The sequence below is a fragment of the Lactuca virosa genome, chromosome 8, assembly GCF_052849685.1.
Source record: "Lactuca virosa cultivar CGN04683 chromosome 8, Lactuca_virosa_CGN04683_v6, whole genome shotgun sequence".
Taxonomy (NCBI): Eukaryota; Viridiplantae; Streptophyta; class Magnoliopsida; order Asterales; family Asteraceae; genus Lactuca; species Lactuca virosa.
This window is the reverse complement of record NC_136433.1, coordinates 168,106,378-168,117,020: the sequence shown is the minus strand read 5'-3', so window position 1 is coordinate 168,117,020 and position 10,643 is coordinate 168,106,378.

Here is a 10,643-nt window from a genome sequence, read left to right as displayed (position 1 = left end):
CTTTCTGAGGTAAAAAGTCTCAAACTTGATGCTTAACAGCTTAGATCTCTCTTAGTGTTGTTTTATGGACCTTTTTGACCCCATTGTTGGAGCATGATTAACCTTCATAGTCCTGATGATAAAAACTTCCATTCTCAGTGTTATTTGGTCCTTAGATTCATAAAAAGGGTCCTAAACCCGTTCATGCTCAAGAAAAGACCATATCCATAGAAGTAGGTTGCTATATCTCGAGATTAGGTCCATTTGGGGCATGCAAAGCCACCAAGTTGTCGACTTTTCAGATGTATACCATGGAAACAATGTAGATCTGTACTCTGATACCTTAGATCTGAGGAAAGGGCTTAATAGACTAATAACTATGAGGAACTCGGCGAGTTCATGGAGGAACTCGACGAGTTGGGGTCGAGCTGTCCCGATTCTGTTAAAGGGAAGAACTCGACGAGTTCAAGGATGGACTCGACGAGTTAAAGTGAAGTGTCCTGATTCTGTTGAAAGGAAGAACTCAGTGAGTTCAAGGATGGACTTGACGAGTTGCATCGTGATTTCGCGATTGTGTGAGTCAAGGGTAAAATCGACGAGTTGAATCAACTCGGAGCGTTGACTTTGACTTTGACTTGACCTTGACTTTGACCATAGTTGACCCTCAAGGGGTTATGAGCATGAAACGGTACCTAAGGGGTTGTTTTGGTTCAGGAAGTGAGTAGAACTGATTACCGGGCAGAGACGTTTCAGCTATCATCCGACATTTGAGGTGAGTTTCCTCCTGGTTTGAACGGGTCTAAGGCACCAATGTCGGCCCGTGTATAGTATGTGTGATGATTAGTAGCTAAGTGTGGGTAGGGCCTGTATCTTAGCATTATTTGAGTATGGATATGTATTGGTAGAGTTTGATTATACTTGTTGTATGTGTGATACTTGTATGCATGTATTTGTTAGCGGAGTGTGGGCGAGGCCCCTATCTCCTAGATAGTGGAGTGTGGGTGAGGCCCGTATCTCCTAGTCAGCGGAGTGTGGGCGGGGCCCGTACCTCCTAATTAGCAGAGTGTGGGCGAGGCCCGTATCTCATAGATAGCTGAGTGTGGGTGAGGCATGTATCTCATAGTTAGCTGAGTGTGGGCGAGGCCCGTATCTCATAGTTAGCCGAGTGTGGGCGGGGCCCGTATCTCCTTGAGTGTGGGCGGGGGCCCGTATCTCCTAGCTGCATATTATGTGTATGGTATGTGGTAGTTTGAGAGAAATTCACTAGGCTTCGTGCTTACAATTTTCAGTTTTGGTTTCAGGTACTTCCGGAAGCAAAGGGAAGAGCTCGGGATGAATGCATTGCACACACCATTATGTTTAGCTTGGGATGATTACTCTGATGTTTTGATTTGGAAACTATGATAATAATGTTTTGAGATATTTTGACTCATGTTCTGATAAATGTTTTGATAACTATGGTTTTATTTGGTAATATAAAATGAAAATTTTGGACCGTATTTTTGGGATGTTACAAGTTGGTATCAGAGCCTTGGTTTGAGGGATTCGGGCATACGAAATGTGTGTCTGAACTCAAACTGAGGACTTGGTATGAAAATTTTCAAAAGAAAAATCATTTTATAAAAAGGATTTCAAAAGAGAAAAGGGTGTGGTGCATGTAATCAACCGAGCTCAAGTAAGTCCTCCCAAATTACCCATACATGTTTGTTATGATATGATATGATTGTGAGAACTGCATGCTAGATTAGGGCCAAGGATCTAGGAAGGATGCCTTGTATGTCTGTTGTATGTGTATGAGAACTGCATGCTAGATTAGGGCTAAGGATCTAGGAAGGATGCCTTGTATGCCTATTGTGTGTGCTTATTGAACTGTATGCTAGTACTGATTAGTCAGTAATATGATGGCTTGATTAGGATATTCTTGGTTTTGGTCACTCGACGCTCAAATGCTGTTTGCTTTGTGCTTTTAAGAGTTCTAGTTATCTTTAATTAACTAGTATACGAATACGTTAAGTTACATATTACGAGGACTAAATAATTTCAGAAGGTTAGGTCTAGCCCTATTGCGCAGCTCTTGTTTGAGTCCAACCGTTATAGGGTAGGACCTCTCATTCGAAGAATTATCTGGTCTTAGTGGCATGTAATGGTATTCGCGAGCTAGTTAGGGAGAGGTAGCAGAGACTTCTTATGCAACTGATGGTGGAGAGTGGGTCGGAGATTTCCCTAGGGCAAGCCTAGGATGAGATTAGCACTGAGTGCAGCAGTATTAAAAGGGACTTGGTGGATTCAAGGCAATTCTTGAGGAAAGTACAGATAGATGTGGAAGGTAGTATGGGCCTGTACTACTGAAAGCAGAGGATCCGTACTCGAATCAAAGAGGGCCAAGATGAACCCAGGGAACTTGTGTGTGTGTGTGTTATCCCTCGAGTTATGATGAGCATTCTGATGATTGTTATGGTGTATTTTCAGTATGGTGATGCTACGCACTAGACCAGTTGGCAGTTCTGGCGCAGGCGAGGTATCAGGCTCGGGCTTTGGAGTTGGGCAGCTCGATGATCAGATGAGAGAGTTCATTTCATATGAGATCATGCGCAGTATTATGGATCAGACTCATGTGATCTTCGGTACAGTCAAGGAGGGAATTTTGGAGATTCTTGATGAGAGGCTGGGTGCATTTCATACCGAGATGGCGACCATGATGGCACGCATAATGACATTCAGGGAGTTCCGAGCTTGTGGAGCTCCAGACTATCATGGGGCTAGGGACCCCATTGCTAGCAGCAGGTGGCTAGCGGATGTCGCCAACGCCTTTCGCACCATCCGTTGTCCCACGGGGGACAAGGTCCGAATTGCTTCCTGCCTTCTTAAGGACAGGACGCAGGATTGGTGGGAGGAGGTTGGACGAGCTACTGGAGATGATGTCGCTATCGTTGCGATAAGCTGGAGTGATTTCTCGGCCAGGTTCAGGGCCGAGTTTGCACCTGTGATTGAGGTGCAGCAGCTTGTGAGGGAGTTCCAGGATATCCAACAGACGACTGAGACGGTGAACGAGATCACCGCCAAGTTCATGGAGAGGGCCCTTCTTGTTCCGTAGTATGTGGCGGACGAGGAGATGAAAAAGGCATGGTACCATGAGATGCTGATGAGCGACGTTTGGCAGTTTGTGAGCTGATCCAGCTGCAAGATGCTGGAGGATATGATAGCGAGGGCTCGGGATAGGGAGATTGATTTAGAGATGGAGAGGAAGAGGAAACCAGATGCTGCGTCTGGTGTGGAGGGTTCAGTCAAGAAGCCCAAGGTGGATTCACAAGGGAAGAGCCAGTAGGGCCGAGGCCGTTGTGGCAAGTGTGGTAGGACGCACCAGGGGACGTGCAGGGTGGGTAGTTCGGGCTGCTTTAAGTGCAGCCGAACTAGTCATGTCAGCAGGGATTGTACTGCTACCACCACCACCACTGCAATATCTGATCTTATTTGCTTCCAGTGCAATCATAGGGGCCACAAGAGGTCCTAGTATCCAAGTTTGGCAGCAGCAGGATGGTTGGCGCTACCCGCTCTTGCTACATTGAGGATTACTGATGGCCGTCAGGGCCGGACAGAGGCGCCTGTGGCGAAGAGTAGAGCCTTCCAGCTGACAGCAGATGAGGTATGTGCAGCTCCCGACGTTGTAATGGGGATGTATCTTCTCTTTATCTCTTTATTTATATTGAATTGTCGCTTATGTTTATGTGTTTTGTTATAGGATCATTCTTAGTGAATGGTATATCTGCTCTGGTATTATTCGATTCGGGGGCTACCCGATCTTTTGTATCGCTCACGCTTAGCAAGCGATTTGTTGGAGCTCCAGGAGAGCTAGACTGTCCACTTGATTTAGGGATAGCAGATGATAGGACCGTTAGGGTTGCGAGGGTGCATCGAGGATGTACGCTGCAGTTGTTTGATGAGCAATATTCTGTGGATTTAGTCCCCATTCCTCTATGAGGGAATAAGGTTATCGTGAATATGGACTGGTTGAGCCCCAATGGGGCACTTATCGATTGTGGGTAGTAGCTAGTTAGAGTTCGGACCCCAAGTGGGGGAGGGTTGGTGATTCTGCACGAGAGGCCGCAACATGGGCCGACTTTGTGTTCAGCAGCGAGAGTTAGGCGCTACCTTCAGCAGGGTTGCACAGGTTATGTCGCCTATGTTATGGATACCCGAGATAAGGGTAAGGCGACCGTGGATGATGTACCAATCGTACAGGAGTACACGGACGTATTCTTAGAGTATTTTCATGGAGTGCCTCCAGAGAGACAGGTAGAGTTCAGAATTGACCTAGTTCCTGGTGCGGCTCCGATAGCCAAAGCACCGTATCGGTTGGCTCCTCCCGAGATGCAGGAGTTGTCTACATAGCTACAGGAGCTGTTAGACAAAGGATTTATCAGGATGAGAAGTTCGCCATGGGGAACCCCGATCTTTTTTGTGAAGAAGAAGGGCGGGTCACATCAGATGTGTATAGACTACCGGGAGTTGAATAAGGTAACGGTGAAGAACCGTTATCCCCTCCCGAGGATTGTTGACTTATTTGACCAGCTTCAGGGTGCATCTTGGTTCTCCAAGATTGATCTGCGATCAGGTTATCATCAGATGAGAGTCAGAGATACGGATGTACAGAAGACAGCCTTTCGAACTCGATATGATCATTACGAGTTCGTGGTGATGCCGTTTGGGCTCACCAATGCTCCTGCTGTGTTCATGGATCTCATGAACCGCGTGTGCAGACCGATTCTGGACCGGTCTGTGATAGTTTTCATCAATGATATCTTGGTTTACTCCAAGACTCAGGAGAACCTGAAGGAGGTGCTGCAGACACTGAGGAGGGAGAGAGTTTTCGCAAAGTTCTCCAAGTGTGAGTTCTGGTTGCGCGAGGTGCAGTTTCTGGGGCACCTTGTCAACCAGAAGGGTATTCTGGTCGATCCGGCCAAGATAGTGATGGGGTTTGAGTACTATAACACTCCTATGGTGCACATACAACCCTAGATTCTTTGGATCTAAGTTTTCTCTAATATACATGCAATCTCATTTTCAAAAGCATGAAGCCTAACTAGCATGCAAATTTGATATTTGAATCATAAGAACTAGTTAGATGATTACCTCTTATTGTAGCTTGTAGAATTTTTCCTTTCAAGAGCTTAGCACCTCAAGTATGATGCCTCAAATGTTTCACAAAACACCACCAATAATTGGATGACAATGAGAGAGCTTTAGGAGACACCAAAATCGACTAGCTTGTTCTTAAAATACTTGTGTATCGATTTTGGAGCTAAGGGAACACATTTATAGTGTAGAATATCAAGGGTCACTTGTAAACCCTATTTCATACACTTAGGCTTATGATCCAACAATTGATTTGGACTAACACTTCATGGACTATCTCATAAGCTTAGTCCATCACAAATCAATCATGGATCATTAGCCCAAACCATATGTATCACTGATTTACATAATCAGTCCCCATTAATTTAATTAGTCTCTTTTGATCACTAAATTAATTCTAAATTAATTTTTGATCAATACTAATTAAATAATATGATTTATCAATTAATATATTATACTTATAATATATTACACTACAAGAAAAATCCAAAATAACTACGGAAAAATTCCGTAGGTAAAACATGATATTCCGTAGTTAAGTGTGATTAGAGACGAAATTTGCTACGGAACCCATTTGTTGCAAAAATCTTCGTTACTAAACTATTGTTACGGAATCCGTAGGACCTTCGCGATGGATTTTGCAACAGACTTATTACGTAGCAAAATAGCTATAAACTATATCCGTAGCAGTAACGTAGCAAATTAACTACAATTGTTGTCCGTAGCATGTCCGTAGCAAATTACCTACGACCCGATCTGTAGTTAATCTGTCACAAATTAACTACAATTGTTTTCTGTAGCATATCCGTTGCAAATTACTTACGACCTGATCCATAGTTAATCTGTCACAAATTAACTACAAACCATCCTCGTAGCTACTTTCCATAGCAAATCCACTACGGGTAATGTCATAGCAAATATTCCATAGTGAATCTACTACGATCTAATTCTGTAGCAGATAGTTGGTAGTAGATTTACTACGATCTACTTCCATAGAAAATTTACTACAATATACTTTTGTTGCAAATATTCCATAGTAAATTTACCACAACGTATTTCCGTTGCAGAAAAAATATGACAAAATAGATTCCATAGCAAAGTCCATAATAATTCAACTACATAATAACAACGTAAAAATATCCATAGTAACTCTGTAAAAATATCAATAACAAAAAATGGTGACATGATTAGTTAAAAAAACATACAAAAATGATTCGTTTTTTTTCTGAAGCAAATTTATAACAAAATCAAGATTCTAAAATTGCAATAACAATAAAAGAAATTACAAAAATTCTTAATAAAAAGATAGTTTATCATCAAATGAAATACCTCTTTGTCCAAAGCACCAATCAAATTAGTCTAATACTCAAACTCAACTAGAAATCCTAAAATGCAATCAATAAAAAGTGTATCACTGATTATTTGTGTTTCTCATATCATTAACCATGTTTCTCACATCATCTAACTCCATCCTTTGTTGGTCTATGGTTTCCTCTAACTTCTGGATCTTCGTCTCGAGATGATGTTTTTCAAAACTTGTATCTGGTGAAGTGCATGTTTGAGAGGAGGTTTCATGAAAAATGGATTTGCCATATGATCCAAGCCCATAAACTCTTTTCTTACGGTCATGTCCTCCAACAGCTGTATAAAACAGTTCGCTTTCAGGTACTTCCTCTCCTAGCAATGCCAATTCCGCACGTCGAGACACAAACAAATCCTACAATGATATTGTTGCATTAATATTTATTTTATACAAGATTTTTTAAAATTCCTTTTATCAAGTAAACTACAAATAAACTTACATGAACTTCTTTAGCTTTTTCAGCTTGAAATATTTTTCCGTCGTGATCCTTAGTATGAGTAAACATGAATAGTTCATAGCATGATGGAGCTTTTCCCGTATATTCCTCCTGCATTAATTCCAAATATATGTCAAATATCACCATAAGATGTAATGAAAGAAATAAATTATCATACTAGACTTTAATAATTTACATTAACCAATAATAAACCAAGAAAGTGGTTATATTATACAGATATTATAGGATGCTATAACACTTTTCAAAAAGTGGTCATAAGTAAAAATGAATGTAATATGCCATAATAATTAAAACATCCCTCCATTAGATGAAATGAAAATAAGATGTTAAAAATAATATTAATAGTTAAAAAAAACATACCATATCAGCAGCAATTTGTTGATGTGAAGCCGATCCACCATTATGGGTAGGTGGGGCTTTTCCACCCACTACACCTTTACGCCTGCTTTTTTTTATTTTGCTCTGATTTTTTCTTGAAGTCTTTTGAATCCCAGATTGCATTCCAAGCATTCCATACTTGTATTTCTATGTGACATGGCTTTTCACGAGTTTGGTTTCTTTTGCTTATGTCATAGATGTACTGTCGATATCTTTCTTTGGCCTTCTGCTCCCAAGTAACCTTGACGACTGAGTCACTAACAGCAACATCCCACTGACATTTTTTCTACAATGCATAATAACAATTAAGTTATAATAAAAGAGCCGTGTGTCTAATAATCACACAAAAGCATAATAATAAATAATCTACCTGAAACTCTTCCCAATAAAAATGTTTTATCTCTTCTGTCAAACCCCTAAACCGGAACGGCGGAAACGTTCGGGGGCGGAGGACGTCATGTTTAGTATCACAAGACATGCATCATAGTAATCAAAGTAACAAACAACCATTTCATTAGAAAGAAAGTGTTTAGAAAGTATGTGATTCACATAAGATAGACTACAAAAGTAAATAACAAAACAAGACATGAAGCTACTATGCTCCATCTTCTGAATCTCAGTGCGCGTACCTGTCTACTGGATTCCTGAGAATACAAGTATTTTTGAAAGAGTAGATCAGCATTTGAGCTGGTGAGTTCATAAGTATTTTAGTGTCATTGTTTGTATAAGTTTGTAAGTGTTTGATGTAAAAGTTCGTCTGTTCCTCCAGAAAAATCCTATATTTCCTGATACGATGACAGATAAGTAAAAATGACTCTACAATCCCTTCTATGAGTACTAAATGGATACAAGTTATATAAAACCCAGAGTAAACAAACAATCGATTGTGTGAATCTGCCATAAGCCCACAACCAAACAAGGAATAGGAAACGAGGCGAAAGCACACATCCCATTGTTTGTTAGATCATCGTTGTATATAACCCTGGTGTATTCACTTGGTACTCACAGAGTTAACAGTAATAGTTCCTTTATATTTGATGAAAACATTCTTTAAGAAAAACCCTTATTTCCTTTAGTAAAAATGGTAACCACAATAGCTCCTTCTATAATCACTTAGTTTATACTAGCTATATATAATCTAATATCGGACGGATAGTTAATTGTGTGAATCTGCCCTAAGCCCACAGCCAAACAAGGAACATGAAGTAAGGCGGAAAGCACACATCCAACTATCTATCAGATATTAATTAGATATAACCCTGATGTATAAACTATGGTATTATAGAATTAACCACTAAAGGTCCTTTAAGTTATACTGGTTTAATAAAATGGATTAAACCCTTTTACTGGTAAGTTTCTAGTTTTTGTCTACCAAATGTTCTATTTGAAAAGTATGTTTTGTACTAGAAAACGGTGTATTGAATTAGTATACTATGACCTGACCCATACCTGGTACTCCTTATGATTACTTGGTGTATACGGAATATATATATAGCTAAGATCGAATAGATAGTAGACTGGGTGAATCTGATCTAAGCCCACAACCAAACAAGGAACAGGAAACGAAGCGGAAAGCACACATCCTACTACCTGTCGGATCCGATTAATATATATCCCTGATGTATCTACCGAGGAATCATAAAGTTAGCTTTATAGGCCCCCTTCTAACTGAATGTACTAAGCCTCGACTGTTCTGTTTGTCGCTTGTAATGATGTAAGTTTTTCCTAGTTTATAACTCTCATTACTTGAAAATAGTTTGCATTACCTTTTATGTGAGAATATCACAATATGAATGTAATGGGAAAATGAAAGTATGCAGTAGTCTTTTAAAATGACTACTGAAGTACTGACTACCTTAAAACCAGTTTGTTTAATTAAGGTTATAATGTGATGTGGTTGTAACCATACTAATTACGCTCTCCCTCCAGGACACTCTGGTTACAAAACGTGACTTCAACAAACGAATTGCTAAGTCGTGAAGTAGTCTCATCTAATGTTATCTTGTTCTTGTTTTAGTATGTTCCTCCCTGTTCTAGTGTATAGTATGTTCTCTCTGTTCTAGTGTATAGTGTGTTCTCTCTGTTCTAGTGTAGTATATTCTCTCTGTTATAGTGTAGTATGTTCCTCCTTGTATTAGTTATAGTATGAACTGATCCCCTAAATTATACCTATTATAGTTTACTAGTATGTTTACTTGAACTATTACTGACTTGAAAAGACTCATTTATCTACTGAGTTATGATTGTACTTTAAAAACGGAGTTTTATAAACTATAAAGTAACATAACTTTAAAAGATTTTTTGAAATGATTTGATCACTTATAAACACATAAGCAATCCTTTAAAATGATGTTTATCACAAAACATATACACAATTATCATTGTGTTCAACTTGTATTCCCCCTCCCCCCCTTTAAAAGCATTTAAAACCATTAAAAGATTGATTATAGGGGTATGAACTCACCTGATGTGGGTGATTCAATCGAACATGCGCGTAAGGATGAGAATTTCCACGAATGAAGTCCCGAGACACAAATGAGTCCTAAATGACATATAATGGCATATATAGGCATGTAATTAGTGTTTAAAAGCAACTAACATGCATGGAAACTACCTTAGGGACTAGGAAACACTTGGAATGAAGTGTTACAATTACATGTGATTGACTAAAGGGAGTTTACGGCCAAAGGAAGGTGTGTTTACGGCCTAGATGTGTTCACAGCCAAGGTGTTGACGGTCATTGATGTTCACGGCCATGGGTGTTCACGGCCTAAGATGATCTTGAGAAGGGTTTACGGCCAAGGGAGATTGCATGGCCGTAAAATCTCCAAAATGATGCGATTTGGATCTTTATCTATGTTTATAAGGTGTTGGTTTCATGAGGCTTCAATAGTTTCTAATGAATAACAAGATCATGGAAGAAATAATCACTTTTGGAAAGCTTTAGGGAGTTCACTGCCCAAGAACTAGTAGGTGTTCTTGGTGGAAAGATGAAGACTTGAAGATCTTGAAGGAAAAGTGATGAATTCAAGGGTGTTATCACAAGATCAAGAAAGATATCATGAAACAAATGGAAGAATCACTTACAATATAAAAGAAAATGGAAGTGTTCTTGATGATACTTGAGAGAGAATGGAGGGTTTACGGCTAGGACTTGGAGAAATGAAGGAAAATGAAGCAAACTCTCCTAAATGGGGGATAGTTCACGGCCACCAAGAGATTACGACCGTAATCTCTAGTTTACGGCCGTAAACTCCAAGTGATGGAGTTTCCGGCTCGATTGCAACTTGAAGAACTTAAGCAGACACATCCATACACTCAATCCTTAAGTGT